The sequence below is a fragment of the Panicum virgatum genome, chromosome 7K (genome assembly GCF_016808335.1).
Source record: "Panicum virgatum strain AP13 chromosome 7K, P.virgatum_v5, whole genome shotgun sequence".
Lineage (NCBI taxonomy): Eukaryota > Viridiplantae > Streptophyta > Magnoliopsida > Poales > Poaceae > Panicum > Panicum virgatum.
The window spans coordinates 13,977,926-14,000,869 of NC_053142.1; positions in this window are offsets into that span (position 1 = coordinate 13,977,926).

Here is a 22,944-nt window from a genome sequence, read left to right on the forward strand (position 1 = left end):
AAACTCTCGGTGCAAAACGGGCCGAACTAGTGCAAAAGTTCGTGCCACGAAGACGCGTTGAATTTTTCGCGACAAAACGCACCCCCACCCATTGGACCCTAAACTCATGTTTTGGCATTTCGTACCATTTGCATGCATTTGGGACCATTAGTTGCCTTACTAAACTCGGGCAAAACGTCGAATTAGTGTAAATTCGTGCGACGAAGTCGCGTCAGAATTTTTCACGAACACACCCGATTCGACCCCATTGGACCCTAAACTAATGTTTTGGTGTTTTCATACCGTTTGGGTGCATTGGGGACCGTTTGGTTGCCTTACGAAACTCGGTGCAAAACGGGCCGAACTAGTGCTAAAGTTCGTGCCACGAAGTCACATTGGAATTTTTCGCAAAAAGCACCCACCCACCCCATTGGAACTTTAAACTCATTTTGCTGCATTTCGTACCTTTGGGTGCATTTGGGACTTCGGTTGCCTAACATCGGGCAAAACGTTTCGAACTAGTAATTGAGCCACGAAGTCGCATTGGAATTTTTCGCACGAAAGCACCCGATCCACTCCATTGGATCCTAAACTAATGTTTTGCTCCATTTCATACCGTTTGGTGTATTTGCGACCATCGTTTGCCTTACGAACTCGGGGCAAAACGGTCGAACTATGCAAAACTTAGTGCCACGAAGTCGCGTTAATTTTTCGCGACACACCCGATCCTCCCCATTGGACCCTAAACAATGGCGCGTTTAATACCATTTGCATGCATTTGGGACCGTTAGGTTGCATACGAAACTCGGTGCAAAACGCCGAATTAGTGCAAAATTTGTGACGAAGTCGCGTTGGAATATTCACGAAAGCACCCGATCCACCCCACTGGACCCTAAACTCATTTTTGGCGCGTTTCATACCATTTGGGTGCATTTGGGACCGTTATGTTGCCTTACTAAACTTGGGCAAAACGGGCCGAACTAGTGCAAAAGTTCGTGCCACGAAGTCGCGTCAGTATTTTCGCATGAACGACCCAATCCACCCCCCATTGGACCTAAACTATGTTGCTGCATTTCATACCTTTTGGGTGCATTGGGACTGTTAGGTTGCCTTAAGAAACTCGGTGCAAAATGGGCCGAACTAGTGCAAAAGTTTGAGCCACGAAGTCGCATTGGAATTTTTCGCAACGAAAGCACCCGATCCACCCCATTGGATCCTAAACTAATGTTCTAGTGAGTTTCGTACCATTTAGGTGTATTTGGGATCGTTTGGTTGCCTTACGTAACTCGGTGCAAAACGGGTCGAACTACAAAACTTCGTGCCACGAAGTCGCATCATAATTTTTCACAACGAACACACCCGATCCTCCCCATTGGACCCTAAACTAATATTTTGGCGCGTTTAATACCGTTTGGGTGCATTTGGGACCGCTAGGTTGCATACGAAACTCGGTGCAAAACGGGCCGAACTAGTGCAAAAGTTTGTGCCACGAAGTCGCATTGGAATTTTTCACAACGAAAGCACCCGATCCACCCCACTGGACCCTAAACTCATATTTTGGTGCGTTTCATACCATTTGGGTGCATTTGGGACCATTATGTTGCCTTACTAAACTCGGGCAAAACGGGCCGAACTAGTGCAAACGTTCGTGCCACGAAGTCGCGTCAGAATTTTTTGCAACGAACACACCCGATCCGCCCCATTGGACCCCAAACTAATGTTTTGGTGTGTTTCATACCGTTTGGGTGCATTGGGGACTGTTAGGTTGCCTTAAGAAACTCGGTGCAAAACGGGCTGAACTAGTGCAAAAGTTTGTGCCACGAAGTCGCATTGGAATTTTTCGCAACGAAAGCACCCGATCCACTCCATTGGAACCAAAACTCATGTTATGCAGCATTTCGTACCTTTGGGTGCATTTGCGACCATTCGGTTGCCTTACGAAACTGGGGCAAAACGTTTCGAACTAGTACAAAAGTTTGTGCCACGAAGTCGCATTGGAATTTTTCGCCATGAAAGCACCCGATCCACTCCATTGGACCCTAAACTCATGTTTTTGCTGCAATTCGTACTGTTTGGGTGCATTTGCGACCATTCGGTTGCCTTACGAAACTCGGGGGCAAAAACATTTTGAACTAGTGCAAATGTTCGTGCCACGAAGACCGCGTTAGAGTTTTTCGCGACGAACGCACCCTATCCACCCCATTGGACCCTAAACACATGCTTTGGTGCATTTCGTACCATTTGCATGCATTTGGGACCGTTAGGTTGCCTTACGAAACTCAGGGCAAAACATTCCGAATTAGTGTAAAATTTCGTGCGACGAAGTCATGTCGGGAGTTTTTCCACGACGAACACACCCGATCCACCCCATTGGACCCTAAACACATGTTTTGGTGCGTTTTTCATACCAGTTGGGTGCATTTGGGACCGTTTGGTTGCCTACGAAACGTCGGGCAACCGGGCCGAACTAGTGCAAAAGTTCGTGCCACGAAGTCGCGTCGGAGTATTTCGCGATGAACGCACCCGATCCGCCCCATTGGACTTTAAACTCTCGTTTTGCTGCATTTCGTACCTTTTGGGTGCATTGGGGACCGTTAGGTTGCCTTACGAACATCGGTGCAAAACGGACCGAACTACTGCAAAAGTTTGAGCCACGAAGTCGCATTGGAATTTTTTCGCAACGAAAGCACCCGATCCACCCCATTGGAGCCTAAACTAATGTTTTGGTGAGTTTCATACCATTTAGGTGTATTTGGGATCGTTTGGTTGCCTTACGTAACTCGGTGCAAATGGGTCGAACTTGTGCAAAACTTCGTGCCACGAAGTCGCATCATAATTTTTCGGCAACGAACACACCCGATCCTCCCGATTGGACCCTAAACTAATGTTTTTGGCGCGTTTAATACTGTTTGGGTGCATTTGGGACCGTTAGGTTGCTTATGAAACTCGGGGCAAAATGGGCCGAACTAGTGCAAAAGTTTGTGCCACGAAGTCGCATTGGAATTTTTCACAACAAAAGCACCCGATCCACCCCATTGGACCCTAAACTCATGTTTTGGTGATGAGGACACCACGAGTACGTCTACACCAGCAGCACCTTCTCTAGCGCCTCCAGATGCACCTCCACTCCAGGCGCCACCTTCTGGGCCAATCACTCGGGCCCGTGCAAGAGAACTGAACTTCGTCATGCTACTTAAGAATGAAGGCCCAGAAGAATAGAAGCTGGCCCAACAGAGGCCCTTGTGTGGGCGCCTAGGGCTGCGCCTTCCCCCTTTGACCTGGACGCCAGGTGCGGCGCCCCCATCTCCTGGCCGCCCTTCCCTAGGGGCTGCGCCCCCTCTCCCTCTATTTAAAGAGAGGTTTCTTTTCAATTCAGACTTGAGTTTTGTTTTACATCTAGCTTTAGCTACTCTTGAACACGCGCAAACAGCGCTGTCCTCGTGTATTCAGAACTCCACCTTCGAGAGATAATCAGATTGCTCGCATCCTTTTCTTGTTCGTTCTTCGATTGCGGACAGGAAATGATCTTCGTGATCAGGCTGATCTTGCATCAACAAGGTCGGTAACAACAGGGAGTTGGTTCAGCAATTGCATTGGCGCTTCGGGTTCGCTCGTCGTAGTCGGATCGTGAGGGTCATCTTCCGCCAAGTCGAATTTATCCCCACTCACCGAAAGATCGGGCACTCCGGCATTTAGGTGCATTTGGGACCGTTTGGTTGCCTTATGAAACTCGGTGCAAAACGGGCCGAACTAGTGCAAAACATCGTGCCACGAAGTCGTATCGGAATTTTTTGCAACAAACGCACCCGATCCACCCCATTGGACCCTAAACTAATGTTTTGGTGCGTTTCATACTACTTGGGTGCATTTGGGACCGTTAGGTTGCCTTACGAAACTCGGTGCAAAACGGGCCGAACTAGTGCAAAAGTTTGTGCCACGAAGTCGCATTGGAATTTCTCGGAACGAAAGCACCCGATCCACCCCATGGAACCCTAAACTCTTGTTTTGGTGAGATTCGTACCATTTGGGTGTATTTGGGACTATTTGGTTGCCTTACGAAACTCGGTGCAAAACGGGCCGAACTAGTGGAAAAGTTTGTGCCACGAAGTCGCATTGGAATTTTTCGCCACGAAAGCACCCGATCCACTCCATTGGACTCAAAACTCATGTTTTGTTGCATTTCGTACCGTTTGGGTGCATTTGCGACCATTCGATTGCCTTACGAAACTCGGGGCAAAACATTTCGAACTAGTGCAAAAGTTCCTGCCACGAAGACGCATCTGAGTTTTTCGCGACGAACGCACCCGATCCAGCCCATTGGAACCTAAACACATGCTTTGGTGTGTTTCGTACCATTTGCATGTATTTGGGACCGTTAGGTTGCCTTACGAAACTCGGGGCAAAACATTCCGAATTAGTGTAAAATTTCGTGCGACGAAGTCGCGTCGGAGTTTTTCACGATGAACGCACCCGATCCACCCCATTGGACCCTAAACTCATGTTTTGGTGCGTTTCATACCATTTGGGTGCATTTGGGACCGTTTAGTTGCCTTACGAAACTCGGTGCAAAACGGGCCGAACTAGTGCAAAAGTTCGTGCCACGAAGTCATGTCGGAGTTTTTCGCAATGAACGCACCCGATCCACACCATTGGAACATAAACACTCGTTTTTCTGCATCTCGTACCATTTGGGTGCATTTGGGGACCGTTTGGTTGCCGTACGAAACCCGGTGCAAAATGGGCCGAACTAGTGCAAAAGTTTGTGCCACGAAGTTGCATTGGAATTTTTCGCAACAAACACACCCGATCCACCCCATTGGACCCTAAACTCATGTTTTGGTGAGTTTCGTACCATTTAGGTGCATTTGGGACCGTTTGGTTGCCTTACGAAACTCGTTGCAAAACGGGCTGAACTAGTGCAAAACATCGTGCCACGAAGTCGTATCGGAATTTTTTGCAACAAACACACCTGATCCACCCCATTGGACCCTAAACTAATGTTTTGGTGCGTTTCATACTATTTGGGTGCATTTGGGACCGTTAGGTTTGCCTTACGAAACTCGGTGCAAAACGGGCCGAACTAGTGCAAAAGTTTGTGCCACGAAGTCGCATTGGAATTTCTCGGAACGAAAGCACCCGATCCACCCCATGGAACCCTAAACTCTTGTTTTGGTGAGATTCGTACCATTTGGGTGTATTTGGGACTGTTTGGTTGCCTTACGAAACTCAGTGCAAAACGGGCCGAACTAGTGGAAAAGTTTGTGCCATGAAGTCGCATTGGAATTTTTCGCCACGAAAGCACCCGATCCACTCCATTGGACCCAAAACTCATGTTTTGTTGCATTTCATACCGTTTGGGTGCATTTGTGACCATTCGATTGCCTTACGAAACTCGGGGCAAAACATTTCGAACTAGTGCAAAAGTTCGTGCCACGAAGACGCGTCAGAGTTTTTCGCGACGAACGCACCCGATCCAGCCCATGGGACCCTAAACACATGCTTTGGTGTGTTTCGTACCATTTGCATGCATTTGGGACCGTTAGGTTGCCTTACAAAACTCGGGGCAAAACGTTCCGAATTAGTGTAAAATTTCGTGCGACGAAGTCGCGTCGGAGTTTTTCACGACGAACGCACCCGATCCACCCCATTGGACCCTAAACTCATGTTTTGGTGCGTTTCATACCATTTGGGTGCATTTGGGACCGTTTGGTTGCCTTACGAAACTCGGTGCAAATGGGCCCAACTAGTGCAAAAGTTCGTGCCACAAAGTCGCGTCGGAGTTTTTCGCAATGAATGCACCCGATCCACACCATTGGACCCAGAACTCTCGTTTTGCTGCATTTCGTACCATTTGGGAGAATTTGGGACTATTTGGTTGCCTTACGAAACTCGGTGCAAAATGGGCCGAACTAGTGCAAAACATCGTGCCACGAAGTCGTATCAGAATTTTTTGCAACAAACGCACCCGATCCACCCCATTGGACCCTAAACTAATGTTTTGGTGCGTTTCATACTATTTGGGTGCATTTGGGACCGTTAGGTTGCCTTACGAAACTCGGTGCAAAACGGGCCGAACTAGTGCAAAAGTTTGTGCCACGAAGTCGCATTGGAATTTCTCGGAACGAAAGCACCCGATCCACCCCATGGAACCCTAAACTCTTGTTTTGGTGAGATTCGTACCATTTGGGTGTATTTGGGACTGTTTGGTTGCCTTACGAAACTCAGTGCAAAACGGGCCGAACTAGTGGAAAAGTTTGTGCCACGAAGTCGCATTGGAATTTTTCGCCACGAAAGCACCCGATCCACTCCATTGGACCCAAAACTCATGTTTTGTTGCATTTCATACCGTTTGGGTGCATTTGCGACCATTCGATTGCCTTACGAAACTCGGGGCAAAACATTTCGAACTAGTGCAAAAGTTCGTGCCACGAAGACGCGTCAGAGTTTTTCGCGACGAACGCACCCGATCCAGCCCACTGGACCCTAAGCACATGCTTTGGTGTGTTTCGTACCATTTGCATGCATTTGGGACCGTTAGGTTGCCTTACGAAACTCAGGGCAAAACATTCCGAATTAGTGTAAAATTTCGTGCGACGAAGTCGCGTCGGAGTTTTTCACGACGAACGCACCCGATCCACCCCATTGGACCCTAAACTCATGTTTTGGTGCGTTTCATACCATTTGGGTGCATTTGGGACCGTTTTGTTGCCTTACGAAACTCGGTGCAAACGGGCCCAACTAGTGCAAAAGTTCGTGCCACGAAGTCGCGTCGGAGTTTTTCGCAATGAATGCACCCGATCCACACCATTGGACCCTAAACTCTCGTTTTGCAGCATTTCGTACCATTTGGGAGAATTTGGGACTATTTGGTTGCCTTACGAAACTCGGTGCAAAACGGGTCGAACTAGTGCAAAACTTCGTGCCACGAAGTCGCATTATAATTTTTCGCAACGAACACACCCAATCCTCCCCTTTGGACCCTAAACTAATGTTTTGGCACGTTTAATACCGTTTGGGTGCATTTGGGACCGTTAGGTTGCTTACGAAACTCGGTGCAAAACGGGCCGAACTAGTGCAAAAGTTTGTGCCACGAAGTCGCATTGGAATTTTTCACAACGAAAGCACCGGATCCACCCCATTGGACCCTAAACTCATGTTTTGGCGCGTATCGTACCATTTGGGTGCATTTGGGACCATTATGTTGCCTTACTAAACTCGAGCAAAACGGGCCGAATTAGTGCAAACGTTCGTGCCACGAAGTCGCGTCAGAATTTTTCGCAACAAACACACCCGATCCAACCCATTGGACCCTAAACTAATGTTTTGGTGTTTTTAATACTGTTTGGGTGCATTTGGGACCGTTAGGTTGCCGTACGAAACTCGGGGCAAAACGGGCCGAACTAGTGCAAAAGTTTGTGCCATGAAGTCGCATTGGAATTTTTCACAACAAAAGCACCCGATCCACCCCATTGGACCCTAAACTAATGTTTTGGTGTGTTTCATACTGTTTGGGTGCATTGGGGACAGTTAGGTTGCCTTACGAAACTCGGTGCAAAACGGGCCGAACTAGTGCAAAAGTTTGTGCCACGAAGTCGCATTGGAATTTTTAACAACAAAAGCACCCGATCCACCCCATTGGACCCTAAACTCATGTTTTGGCGCGTTTTGTACCATTTGGGTGCATTTGGGACCATTATGTTTCCTTACTAAACTAGGGCAAAACGGGCCGAACTAGTGCAAACGTTCGTGCCACGAAGTCACGTCAGAATTTTTCGCAACGAACACACCCGATCCACCCCATTGGACCCTAAACTAATGGTTTGGTGTGTTTCATACCGTTTGGGTGCATTGGGGATTGTTAGGTTGCCTTATGAAACTCGGTGCAAATCGGGCCGAACTAGTGGAAAAGTTTATGCCACGAAGTCGCATTGGAATTTTTCGCAACGAAAGCACCCGATCCACTCCATTGGACCCTAAACTCATGTTTTGGTGCGTTTCATATCATTTGGGTGCATTTGGGACCGTTAGGTTGCCTTACTAAACTCGGGGCAAAACGGGCCGAACTAGTGTAAAAGTTCGTGCCACGAAGTCGCATCAGAATATTTCGCAACGAACCCACTCGATCCACTCCATTGGACCCTAAACTCATGTTTTGGTGCATTTCGTACCATTTAGGTGCATTTGCGACCATTCGATTGCCTTACAAAACCCGGGGCAAAACGTTTCGAACTAGTGCAAAAGTTCGGGCCACGAAGACGCGTCGGAGTTTTTCGCGACGAACGCATCCGATCCACCCCATTGGACCCTAAACACATGCTTTGGTGCATTTCGTACCATTTGCATGCATTTGGGACCGTTAGGTTGCCTTACGAAACTCGGGGCAAAACGTTCCGAATTAGTGTAAAATTTCGTGCGACGAAGTCGCGTCGGAGCTTTTCACGACGAACGCACCCGATCCACCCCATTGGACCCTAAACTCATGTTTTGGTGCATTTCATACCATTTGGGTGCATTTGGGACCGTTTGGTTGCCTTACGAAACTCGGTGCAAAACGGGCCGAACTAGTGCAAAAGTTCGTGCCACGAAGTCGCGTCGGAGTATTTCGCGATGAACGCACCCGATCCAGCCCATTGGACTTTAAATTCTCGTTTTGCTGCATTTTGTACCTTTTGGGTGCATTTGGGACCGTTAGGTTGCCTTACGAACATCTGTGCAAAACGGGCCGAACCAGTGCAAAAGTTTGAGCCACGAAGTCGCATTGGAATTTTTCACAACAAAAGCACCTGATCCACCCCATTGGAGCCTAAACTAATGTTTTGGTGAGTTTCGTACCATTTAGGTGTATTTGGGATCGTTTGGTTGCCTTACGTAACTCGGTGCAAAACGGGTCGAACTAGTGCAAAACTTCGTGCCACGAAGTCGCATTATAATTTTTCGCAACGAACACACCCAATCCTCCCCTTTGGACCCTAAACTAATGTTTTGGCACGTTTAATACCGTTTGGGTGCATTTGGGACCGTTAGGTTGCTTACGAAACTCGGTGCAAAACGGGCCGAACTAGTGCAAAAGTTTGTGCCACGAAGTCGCATTGGAATTTTTCACAACGAAAGCACCCGATCCACCCCATTGGACCCTAAACTCATGTTTTGGCGCGTATCGTACCATTTGGGTGCATTTGGGACCATTATGTTGCCTTACTAAACTCGAGCAAAACGGGCCGAATTAGTGCAAACGTTCGTGCCACGAAGTCGCGTCAGAATTTTTCGCAACGAACACACCCGATCCACCCCATTGGACCCTAAACTAATGTTTTGGTGTGTTTCATACCGTTTGGGTGCATTGGGGACTGTTAGGTTGCCTTACGAAACACGGTGCAAAACGGGCCGAACTAGTGCAAATGTTTGTGCCACGAAGTCGCATTGGAATTTTTCGCAACAAAAGCACCCGATCCACTCCATTGGAACCTAAACTCATGTTTTGCTGCATTTCGTACCGTTTGGGTGCATTTGCGACCATTCGGTTGCCTTACGAAACTCGGGGCAAAACGTTTCGAACTAGTACAAAAGTTAGTGCCACGAAGTCGTATTGGAATTTTTCACCACGAAAGCACCCGATCCATTCCATTGGACCCTAAACTCATGTTTTGCTGCATTTCGTACCGTTTGGGTGCATTCGCGACCATTCGGTTGCCTTACGAAACTCAGGGGCAAAACGTTTCGAATTAGTGTAAAATTTCGTGCGACGAAGTCGCGTCGGAGTTTTTCACGACGAACGCACCCGATCCACCCCATTGGACCCTAAACTCATGTTTTGGTGCGTTTCATACCATTTGGGTGCATTTGGGACCGTTTGGTTGCCTTACGAAACTCGGTGCAAAACCGGCCGAACTAGTGCAAAAGTTCGTGCCACGAAGTCGCGTCGGAGTAGTATTTGCGATGAACGCACCCGATCCACCCCATTGGACTTTAAACTCTCGTTTTTCTACATTTCGTACATTTTGGGTTCATTTGGGACCGTTAGGTTGCCTTACGAACATCGGTGCAAAACAGGCCGAACTAGTGCAGAAGTTTGAGCCACGAAGACGCATTGGAATTTTTCGCAATGAAAGCACCCGATCCACCCCATTGGAGCCTAAACTAATGTTTTGGTGAGTTTCGTACCATTTAGGTGTATTTGGGATCGTTTGGTTGCCTCACGTAACTCGGTGCAAAACGGGCCGCACTAGTGCAAAAGTTTGTGCCACGAAGTCGCATTGGAATTTTTCACAACAAAAGCACCCGATCCACCCCATTGGACCCTAAACTCATGTTTTGGTGTGTTTCATAGCATCTGGGTGCATTTGGAACCGTTAGGTTGCCTTACGAAACTCGGCGCAAAACGGGTCGAACTAGTGCAAAAGATCGTGCTACGAAGTCGCGTCAGAATTTTTCGCAATGAACGCACCCGGTCCACCCCATTATACCGTAAACTAATGTTTTAGTGCGTTTCATACCGTTTGGGTGCATTTGGGACCGTTAGGTTGCCTTACGAAACTCGGTGCAAAACGGGCCAAACTAGTGCAAAAGTTTGTGCCACGAAGTCGCATTGGAATTTTTCACAACAAAAGCACCCGATCCAGCCCATTGGACCCTAAACTCATGTTTTGGCGCGTTTCGTACCATTTGGGTGCATTTGGGACCATTATGTTGCCTTACTAAACTCGGGCAAAATGGGCCGAACTAGTGCAAATGTTCGTGCCACGAAGTCGCGTCAGAATTTTTCGCAACGAACACACCCGATCCACCCCATTGGACCCTAAACTAATGTTTTGGTGTGTTTCATACCGTTTGGGTGCATTGGGGACTGTTAGGTTGCCTTACGAAACTCGGTGCAAAACGGGCCGAACTAGTGTAAAAGTTTGTGCCACGAAGTCACATTGGAATTTTTCGCAACGAAAGCACCCGACCCACTCCATTGGAACCTAAACTCATGTTTTGCTGCATTTCGTACCGTTTGGGTGCATTTGCGACCATTCAGTTGCCTTATGAAACTCGGGGCAAAACGTTTCGAACTAGTACAAAAGTTTGTGCCACGAAGTCGCATTGGAATTTTTCGCCACGAAAGCACCCGATCCACTCCATTAGACCCTAAACTCATGTTTTGCTGCATTTCGTACCGTTTTGGTGCATTTGCGACCATCCGGTTGCCTTACGAAACTCGGGGCAAAATGTTTCGAACTATTGCAAAAGTTCGTGCCACGAAGACGCGTTAGAGTTTTTCGCGACGAACACACCCGATCCAGCCCACTGGACCCTAAGCACATGCTTTGGTGTGTTTCGTACCATTTGCATGCATTTGGGACCGTTAGGTTGCCTTACGAAACTCAGGGCAAAACATTCCGAATTAGTGTAAAATTTCGTGCGACGAAGTCGCGTCGGAGTTTTTCACGACGAACGCACCCGATCCACCCCATTGGACCCTAAACTCATGTTTTGGTGCGTTTCATACCATTTGGGTGCATTTGGGACCGTTTTGTTGCCTTACGAAACTCGGTGCAAACGGGCCCAACTAGTGCAAAAGTTCGTGCCACGAAGTCGCGTCGGAGTTTTTCGCAATGAATGCACCCGATCCACGCCATTGGACCCTAAACTCTCGTTTTGCAGCATTTCGTACCATTTGGGAGAATTTGGGACTATTTGGTTGCCTTACGAAACTCGGTGCAAAATGGGCCGAACTAGTGCAAAACTTCGTGCCACGAAGTCGTATCGGAATTTTTCGCAACAAACACACCCGATCCAACCCATTGGACCCTAAACTAATGTTTTGGTGTTTTTAATACCGTTTGGGTGCATTTGGGACCGTTAGGTTGCCGTACGAAACTCGGGGCAAAACGGGCCGAACTAGTGCAAAAGTTTGTGCCATGAAGTCGCATTGGAATTTTTCACAACAAAAGCACCCGATCCACCCCATTAGACCCTAAACTAATGTTTTGGTGTGTTTCATACTGTTTGGGTGCATTGGGGACAGTTAGGTTGCCTTACGAAACTCGGTGCAAAACGGGCCGAACTAGTGCAAAAGTTTGTGCCACGAAGTCGCATTGGAATTTTTAACAACAAAAGCACCCGATCCACCCCATTGGACCCTAAACTCATGTTTTGGCGCGTTTTGTACCATTTGGGTGCATTTGGGACCATTATGTTTCCTTACTAAACTAGGGCAAAACGGGCCGAACTAGTGCAAACGTTCGTGCCACGAAGTCACGTCAGAATTTTTCGCAACGAACACACCCGATCCACCCCATTGGACCCTAAACTAATGGTTTGGTGTGTTTCATACCGTTTGGGTGCATTGGGGATTGTTAGGTTGCCTTATGAAACTCGGTGCAAATCGGGCCGAACTAGTGGAAAAGTTTATGCCACGAAGTCGCATTGGAATTTTTCGCAACGAAAGCACCCGATCCACTCCATTGGACCCTAAACTCATGTTTTGGTGCGTTTCATATTATTTGGGTGCATTTGGGACCGTTAGGTTGCCTTACTAAACTCGGGGCAAAACGGGCCGAACTAGTGTAAAAGTTCGTGCCACGAAGTCGCATCAGAATATTTCGCAACGAACCCACTCGATCCACTCCATTGGACCCTAAACTCATGTTTTGGTGCATTTCGTACCATTTAGGTGCATTTGCGACCATTCGATTGCCTTACAAAACCCGGGGCAAAACGTTTCGAACTAGTGCAAAAGTTCGGGCCACGAAGACGCGTCGGAGTTTTTCGCGACGAACGCATCCGATCCACCCCATTGGACCCTAAACACATGCTTTGGTGCATTTCGTACCATTTGCATGCATTTGGGACCGTTAGGTTGCCTTACGAAACTCGGGGCAAAACGTTCCGAATTAGTGTAAAATTTCGTGCGACGAAGTCGCGTCGGAGCTTTTCACGACGAACGCACCCGATCCACCCCATTGGACCCTAAACTCATGTTTTGGTGCATTTCATACCATTTGGGTGCATTTGGGACCGTTTGGTTGCCTTACGAAACTCGGTGCATAACGGGCCGAACTAGTGCAAAAGTTCGTGCCACGAAGTCGCGTCGGAGTATTTCGCGATGAACGCACCCGATCCAGCCCATTGGACTTTAAACTCTCGTTTTGCTGCATTTTGTACCTTTTGGGTGCATTTGGGACCATTAGGTTGCCTTACGAACATCTGTGCAAAACGGGCCGAACCAGTGCAAAAGTTTGAGCCACGAAGTCGCATTGGAATTTTTCACAACAAAAGCACCTGATCCACCCCATTGGAGCCTAAACTAATGTTTTGGTGAGTTTCGTACCATTAGGTGTATTTGGGATCGTTTGGTTGCCTTACGTAACTCGGTGCAAAACGGGTCGAACTAGTGCAAAACTTCGTGCCACGAAGTCGCATTATAATTTTTCGCAACGAACACACCCAATCCTCCCCTTTGGACCCTAAACTAATGTTTTGGCACGTTTAATACCGTTTGGGTGCATTTGGGACCGTTAGGTTGCTTACGAAACTCGGTGCAAAACGGGCCGAACTAGTGCAAAAGTTTGTGCCACGAAGTCGCATTGGAATTTTTCACAACGAAAGCACCCGATCCACCCCATTGGACCCTAAACTCATGTTTTGGCGCGTATCGTACCATTTGGGTGCATTTGGGACCATTATGTTGCCTTACTAAACTCGAGCAAAACGGGCCGAATTAGTGCAAACGTTCGTGCCACGAAGTCGCGTCAGAATTTTTCGCAACGAACACACCCGATCCACCCCATTGGACCCTAAACTAATGTTTTGGTGTGTTTCATACCGTTTGGGTGCATTGGGGACTGTTAGGTTGCCTTACGAAACACGGTGCAAAACGGGCCGAACTAGTGCAAATGTTTGTGCCACGAAGTCGCATTGGAATTTTTCGCAACAAAAGCACCCGATCCACTCCATTGGAACCTAAACTCATGTTTTGCTGCATTTCGTACCGTTTGGGTGCATTTGCGACCATTCGGTTGCCTTACGAAACTCGGGGCAAAACGTTTCGAACTAGTACAAAAGTTAGTGCCACGAAGTCGTATTGGAATTTTTCACCACGAAAGCACCCGATCCATTCCATTGGACCCTAAACTCATGTTTTGCTGCATTTCGTACCGTTTGGGTGCATTCGCGACCATTCGGTTGCCTTACGAAACTCGGGGCAAAACGTTTCGAATTAGTGTAAAATTTCGTGCGACGAAGTCGCGTCGGAGTTTTTCACGACGAACGCACCCGATCCACCCCATTGGACCCTAAACTCATGTTTTGGTGCGTTTCATACCATTTGGGTGCATTTGGGACCGTTTGGTTGCCTTACGAAACTCGGTGCAAAACCGGCCGAACTAGTGCAAAAGTTTGTGCCACGAAGTCGCGTCGGAGTATTTTGCGATGAACGCACCCGATCCACCCCATTGGACTTTAAACTCTCGTTTTTCTGCATTTCGTACATTTTGGGTGCATTTGGGACCGTTAGGTTGCCTTACGAACATCGGTGCAAAACAGGCCGAACTAGTGCAAAAGTTTGAGCCACGAAGACGCATTGGAATTTTTCGCAATGAAAGCACCCGATCCACCCCATTGGAGCCTAAACTAATGTTTTGGTGAGTTTCGTACCATTTAGGTGTATTTGGGATCGTTTGGTTGCCTCACGTAACTCGGTGCAAAACGGGCCGCACTAGTGCAAAAGTTTGTGCCACGAAGTCGCATTGGAATTTTTCACAACAAAAGCACCCGATCCACCCCATTGGACCCTAAACTCATGTTTTGGTGTGTTTCATAGCATCTGGGTGCATTTGGAACCGTTAGGTTGCCTTACGAAACTCGGCGCAAAACGGGTCGAACTAGTGCAAAAGATCGTGCTACGAAGTCGCGTCAGAATTTTTCGCAACGAACGCACCCGGTCCACCCCATTATACCCTAAACTAATGTTTTGGTGCGTTTCATACCGTTTGGGTGCATTTGGGACCGTTAGGTTGCCTTACGAAACTCGGTGCAAAACGGGCCAAACTAGTGCAAAAGTTTGTGCCACGAAGTCGCATTGGAATTTTTCACAACAAAAGCACCCGATCCAGCCCATTGGACCCTAAACTCATGTTTTGGCGCGTTTCGTACCATTTGGGTGCATTTGGGACCATTATGTTGCCTTACTAAACTCGGGCAAAATGGGCCGAACTAGTGCAAACGTTCGTGCCACGAAGTCGCGTCAGAATTTTTCGCAACGAACACACCCGATCCACCCCATTGGACCCTAAACTAATGTTTTGGTGTGTTTCATACCGTTTGGGTGCATTGGGGACTGTTAGGTTGCCTTACGAAACTCGGTGCAAAACGGGCCGAACTAGTGTAAAAGTTTGTGCCACGAAGTCACATTGGAATTTTTCGCAACGAAAGCACCCGACCCACTCCATTGGAACCTAAACTCATGTTTTGCTGCATTTCGTACCGTTTGGGTGCATTTGCGACCATTCAGTTGCCTTATGAAACTCGGGGCAAAACGTTTCGAACTAGTACAAAAGTTTGTGCCACGAAGTCGCATTGGAATTTTTCGCCACGAAAGCACCCGATCCACTCCATTGGACCCTAAACTCATGTTTTGCTGCATTTCGTACCGTTTTGGTGCATTTGCGACCATCCGGTTGCCTTACGAAACTCGGGGCAAAATGTTTCGAACTATTGCAAAAGTTCGTGCCACGAAGACGCGTTAGAGTTTTTCGCGACGAACGCACCCTATCCACCCCATTGGACCCTAAACACATGCTTTGGTGCGTTTCGTACCATTTGCATGCATTTGGGACCGTTAGGTTGCCTTACGAAACTCGGGGCAAAACGTTTCGAATTAGTGTAAAATTTCGTGCGACGAAGTCGCGTCGGAGTTTTTCACGACGAACGCACCCGATCCACCCCATTGGACCCTAAACTCATGTTTTGGTGCGTTTCCTACCATTTGGGTGCATTTGGGACCGTTTGGTTGCCTTACGAAACTCGGTGCAAAACCGGCCGAACTAGTGCAAAAGTTCGTGCCACGAAGTCGCGTCGGAGTATTTTGCGATGAACGCACCCGATCCACCCCATTGGACTTTAAACTCTCGTTTTTCTGCATTTCGTACATTTTGGGTGCATTTGGGACCGTTAGGTTGCCTTACGAACATCGGTGCAAAACGGGCCGAACTAGTGCAAAAGTTTGAGCCACGAAGTCGCATTGGAATTTTTCGCAACGAAAGCACCCGATCCACCCCATTGGAGCCTAAACTAATGTTTTGGTGAGTTTTGTACCATTTAGGTGTATTTGGGATCGTTTGGTTGCCTCACGTAACTCGGTGCAAAACGGGCCGAACTAGTGCAAAAGTTTGTGCCACGAAGTCGCATTGGAATTTTTCACAACAAAAGCACCCGTTCCACCCCATTGGACCCTAAACTCATGTTTTGGTGTGTTTCATAGCATCTGGGTGCATTTGGAACCGTTAGGTTGCCATACGAAACTCGGCGCAAAACGGGTCGAACTAGTGCAAAAGTTCGTGCCACGAAGTCGCGTCGGAGTATTTTGCGATTGTGACGGAACCACCCAAAACTACTGGGCCCGGGTGCACTGATCTTCGTTGCTAAGCAACTCTGACCCAATTTGGCACTCACCGGTAGTTCCTCGAGTGAAGCCTCGATAAAAGCCACGCTATTCCAGGATCAGCAGACAACACTCACACGAAGGTGAGCCCAGAGATTACAACACAAACCATTTCATACATCTCAGAGTGATTGCAGCGGAAAGAAAATTTATTACAAACCATGTTCAGACTAGCGAAGTACTACGGAGTTCCAACTCCTCAATTATTCAAGTCTCAAAGTTCAGCGGAAGCAGTAAGATAACTAGCGAGATAACGTGACGCATCGGTAAAGCCCGTACGAATGCGTCACTCAGCGGGAGGGTGATTAGCACCAGCTGATGGGCCATCCCACTCAACAGACCAACCCGGAGGCAGAGTGCAAGGCCAAGTAAGACTCGCAAACAGATCTTCAAAGTTAGTACCTGAAAAACAGTGCCACAAGCAAGGCTGAGTATACTAATACTCAGCAAGACTGACCCGTCTCCGGATATAACATAGTCCGATAACTAGACATGCAAGGCTTTTTGGTTGGTGGGGTTTGTTTGCCAAAATGCCGCTAAGTGTTGATCCTTACCTTCAGGTTTTACTTAGCCAGATTCTAGTAGAGTTAAAAATTCTAAATTTGCAACTAACTCTACTCAAACATGGTAGAGCAACCATTTATTCAACCAGCAGTATTTTCATCATCGTATTCCACTTGTTACTCTATGTGACCGAAATCATTAAGCAATCTCATGCCGTGAGAGGCGGACGATTCTGAATCGAATTTCAACCTGGCCAGGGGAACCTAGACCACACGCATGGGGATCGACTTCGCTCCCGCCCACGCTACTTTTCCCCTTTCTTTCCAGTCCGTGGATCCGGAACACCCTCCCCGACTACAGAGTCCGACCACTCTGCACCCGTACGTCGCGACATAAAAATAAACCCTACTTCTACCAGGAGGGTGCGAGATCGTTCCACTCGCCGGTCCAATCAGGTACTTAAGCTTACCGATTACCATATTTCTCGGTATGTGGCTAGTACTTTCAAACGCTTAACAAAATGAGCCACACACCGCGACCTTAGCCATTTTTGACTATACCAGCGGGGTATCACAACTACACAACCCCGCCCGTTGTCCTTACATTTCAACAGGAATTAAAGTCAGTACATTTCCTATTTGCTCGCGAGAGGCAGGGAACCACTCGACTTCTACCGTGCCTATTTAGCATGGCAACTAGTCGATAAAAAGATCCGGTATCAAACATAGGTTCCTATGGATCATGCATCTAGGGTTTTCGATCAACGCCTAGAGAACTTAAATGCAGAAAACCAACTGTTACCATACATTAATAAATAGATAGCAGAATGGTAATTCGGAAAATAGTGGAATTATGCTCCGGGGCTTGCCTTCTTGGGCACTGTCAGACAGAAAAGCTTCTGGGGCTTGCCCCAGGTCTTGAGACAAGTTAGTACAGTTCAGATTAACCTCCTGCTCCGCACGAGAGTCCGCGGGCACCAGTTCGTAGTCTCCGTCCGCGAGGTTAACCGTTTCTATATGCAATGCAAGATTTTGAGTTATTCAGGGATATAATTTCTTTCCTTCACGATAAAGTTGTAGTCCACGAAAGTTAATTTAGTGATGATTTCACATTTCATTGCATGGGCAATCGTTTATAGAGTAGCAAGCATAACTACGGTTATTCATGAATGAGTGGGGTTTTGGGTTTTCATTTTCAATTTCAACACATAGCATGCTTTCATTATTTCTTAACAACACAACTACTAAAGAGCTAGTGATGAAACACTAAAGTAACTCAGATTCAAACTTGAACATTCAGGGTATAAATTTCAGCATCTATCATAGAGCAAGAACTATAACTATTCATGCAAAAGGATTACTCTAGTTACTTCATCTTTTTGTACAGAATGTTCAACATGGATTCTGGTGCTACAAATTTTATGCAAGCAACTTCAAAGCATAAACTCAGTACTGAAATTTTTTCCAGATTTTATACACTTATATAGCAGAGGTGATAAAAAGATTAAAAACAGCAAGCCATTAACAAAGATTAAATCTACAGAAAGTTTTACTAAGGATTTGCTTCTCAAATTTTTACCAGAGACTAGTCCTGAGTTAAACATACTCCAGAAAATTTTTCAAGATTTAACTCACTATGATAAATTAGTTATTCAGTTAATTTAACATGAGTTTGCATGAATTTCTCAAGATGCATCCGACCAGTATTGCATCTGAACTTTTTATCACAGGTAGAACATACTCTAACCAAGATCATGCCCAAAAATAATGATCAGAAACATTGTAGATTACTCAGAACAAAAATAGTAAATCTAGCCCTAAGATGCTAAGCATGATTATTCACCAAGGCAAAACTCAGTAAAAGCAGCTCAAAATTCTTAGACAGGAACACAGAGCTAAAAAGAGACTCCAGAAATAAACATGGATTTTTCTGAGCATAAGAACTATATATGAGGAATTAAGTTGATTAAACAAGCATAAATCATGGTATATAGCAAATGAACTCTAATAAATTTGAATTTTAGAGATTTTCAGGGATTCAGTGGCACAAGGCTGTAGTAAAATTTTCAGAGCAAGTTCATGTACATATTTTCCAGAATTAAATCGAGAATTCTAACAACAGATTAGAGAATCTTGATTATTCTAACCCGATAACTGTTTTGGTTTGGTGTCATCTTTTTACTGTGATCTTAGCATCCCATTAGTTATAACATATCCAAAAATCAAAGTCATTTGATGAGCAGAACTTCATGAACATGCATAAGGTGGTTTTCTTATTCTTTTCCCTAGATTAAATTCAGTTGAGTTTCTGCAAATGTGAATGTTACAAAATTTGTAGATTTTGTTACAAGGATTCCAGATCAGTTGAGTTCGCATTTTTCTGATTTTTCTGTGATTTGTTTCACATTTTAGAAGTTCACTGGTATACACTATAAAACTTGCAGAGACACCCTTGAACGAAAAAAAGAAATTACAACCGGGTCCTTCGCCGGCCTTCTCCGCCGTGGCATCTTGCCGGTGGTGTTCTGCGGTGCAGGGCTTACCGGGGCTGCCACGGGGAGGCGCGTGGGGGAGAAAGGATCGAGGAACACCTACCCTGGTCGACGTTCGAGCGTTTGGAGCACAGATTCAAGCTCGTCGGCGTTGATGGCGGGTCGGTTGTTCGGTTCGCCGGCGCTGGAGGCGAAGGAGGGCTCGGGGTAGGGGAACAAGGTGCGCACGAGCACCGCGTGAGCTCGTGGATGCTTCTGGGGTAGCTGTCGGGCTCGGTCTTCCCCGGAGCTGGCCGGTCCGCGGTGAGCCTGAGCTCGCTGGCGGCGGCGCAAAAGGGGAACGACGTCGGGAGGGGGTTTGGGTTCGATTCCGCGCGCGTGGAGCGTAACTAGGAGGTGGAGAAGCTTCTGCGGTGGTCGGAGGGGGCAATGTGGGGCTGGGCTAGCCGGTCCGCGCGAGCTGGATCTCGGCGGCCATGGCGGAGCGGCGGGAGGAGGAAGAAGGGAAGAAGGGGCGCGACTGCGGGGGTTCTGGGAGTCTTTATAGGCCAAAGAGCTCCTGGGTGAGGAATGGAGGGACTGGGGGCGGTCGATTTGGCCTGGGCGACTCGACGGCGAGCGGGCGGAGCTGCAGCGGCGCTGCGCCGGCCGGGGGTATCGTGGCGGCTCGGGAAGGGGTCTGAGACGCGTGTGCACGCGAGGAGGTGCCAAGGGGCGGCCAGGTGGCGCTGAGAGACTCCCCTGGGTCCATTTGGCCGCGGGCGCGCGGTGGACGAAGTCCACCGGCGGCGTACGGCGGGCGGCGGGAAAACAGAGCACCGGGAGAGAGAGAGGTGAAGGTGAGGGCCTATTTGGGATTTCTGAAATTCCAGGGACCTTTCGGTAAACAAAAATTTTCTCCTATTTGGAGGGCTCAAATGGAAAAGTGTTGAATACCACTTTTGCATAACTTTTCAAGATCTACAACTTTTGTGTTATGCAAATTTTCATTTGAAACTCACATTTTGAACTATTGGCACATTTGCATATTTGCACAAAAGGACTTTAGTTTTATTCAGTTTTTGACTTGATTTTGGCTGAAGTTCAATTGAGCACATGTCAATTGAAACACCTCTCATGAGCCAACAAAATTTTGTGCACATTTTTGAATTAAATTTTGAGTAGCTTTTCACTCCTTTTTCTTTTTCCTTTAATTTCTTTTGTATGACTTGTATTTTATTTGGTCCTTTCTCTTTGAATTAATTTCTCAAATTTTTATTTTAACTTTAGCTAAGGTACAATGATGGTATTTAAAAGTACTGACACCTGAGGTGTCACAACCTACCCCCCTTAAAAAGAATCTCGTCCCGAGATTGGATGATTGAATTGAGGGGGGGGAAAAATGATATACCTGAGGTGGAGCTAATGAAACCCGGATAATGTCGATTAAGATAAGCCTCCGTCTCCCAGGTGGCTTCTTCTTCAGTGTGATGAGACCACTGAATTTTATACATTTTTACCACCTTTCGACGAGTACCTCTCTCTTTTTGATCCAGAATTCTGAGTGGATACTCGGTATATGAGAGATCGGGCTCCACTAAAATTTTCTGTTGATCAATGATTTCCGTAGGAACTCGAACACATTTCTTGAGTTGGGATATGTGGAAAACATTATGGATGGCGGCAAGTCATGAAGGAAGTCGCAAACGATAAGCCACGGGTCCACATTCTTCAATGATTTCATATGGCCCGACATAGCGAGGTGCGAGCTTACCCCTAACTCCGAAACGTTGAACGCCTCGAGTTGGAGACACTCGTAAATAGACGTGGTTACCAACCATGAACTTCAAAGGATCCCTTCTTTTATCGAAATAACTCTTTTGCCGAGACTGAGCTGCTCGGAGATTAGCTTGTACTATTTTGACTTTCTCCTCAGCCTCGACCACTAATTCGGGTCCAAATATTTGACGTTCCCCAGTCTGAGACCAACTCAAAGGAGTTCGACACCGTCGACCATACAAGGCCTCGAAGGGTGCCATCTTCAGACTGGCCTGATAGCTGTTGTTATAAGAAAACTCCACCAAGGATAAACATTTGTCCCAGTTCTTGTCATAATGGATGACACATGCTCGAAGCATATCTTCAAGAATTTGATTAACCCTTTCGGTCTGTCCGTCAGTTTGTGGATGGTAAGCTGAGCTTCGAATTAATTTAGTTCCGAGAGCCTCCTGGAGTTGCTCCCAAAACCTTGCCACAAACTAAGGACCACGATCCGATATAATTGTTTTGGGTATACCGTGTAGGCAGACAATCCGATCAATATAGATCTCAGCATATTTCTTGGCTCGATATTCCGTATGCACTGGAATAAAATGAGCAGTCTTTGTGAGCCTATCAACAATGACCCAAATGGAATCATGGTGCTGAGAAGTATTTGGTAAGCCCACAATGAAATCCATGCTGATATCTTCCCACTTCCAAGATGGAATTGGTAGAGGTTGGAGAGTTCCAGCAACTTTCAAGTGACTAGCCTTCACTCTCTGACAGGTGTCACATTCTGCGACATATTTGGCAATCTCTCTCTTCATGCGAGTCCACCAGAAATTTTGTCTGAGATCTTGGTACATCTTGGTGCTACCCGGATGAATAGAAAATTTAGAGAGATGTGCTTCGTCTAGGATTTGTTTCCGCAAACCAGGATTCTTGGGAACGACTAGGCGATCCTCGAACCACAAAATTCCTTTATGGTCCACTCGGAAACACTTATATTTATTTTCACCTTCTACTACTTGCTGCTTGATGATACCAACACTTTTGTCGTGTAATTGTGCCATGATGACCTGGTCATAGAGTGTCGGTTCCACCGAAATATGATTCAAAGAGCCCTGAGGAATAATTTCTAATTTTAGCCTTTGCATTTCAGCACACAATGTGTCATTATATGACTCCATTGATAGGCAATTGCAGTGAACCTTGCGACTGAGCGCATCGGCTACAACATTCGCCTTGCCCGGATGATAATGAACCTCCAGATCATAATCTTTGATTAATTCCAGCCATCTTCGTTGCCTCATATTCAGCTCACTTTGAGTGAAAATGTATTTGAGACTCTTATGGTCGGTATAGATATTGCAATGAGTGCCCATAAGATAATGTCTCCAAAGCTTGAGAGCATGAATAACGGCGGCTAGTTCCAGATCATGAGTGGGATAATTTAGCTCGTGTGGCCGAAGAGCTCGGGAAGCATAAGCTATCACCCGATTGTCTTGCATTAGAACACAACCAAGACCCGTGCCTGAAGCATCACAATAAACGTCGTATGGTTTATTGTTGTCAGGTTGAGCCAAGA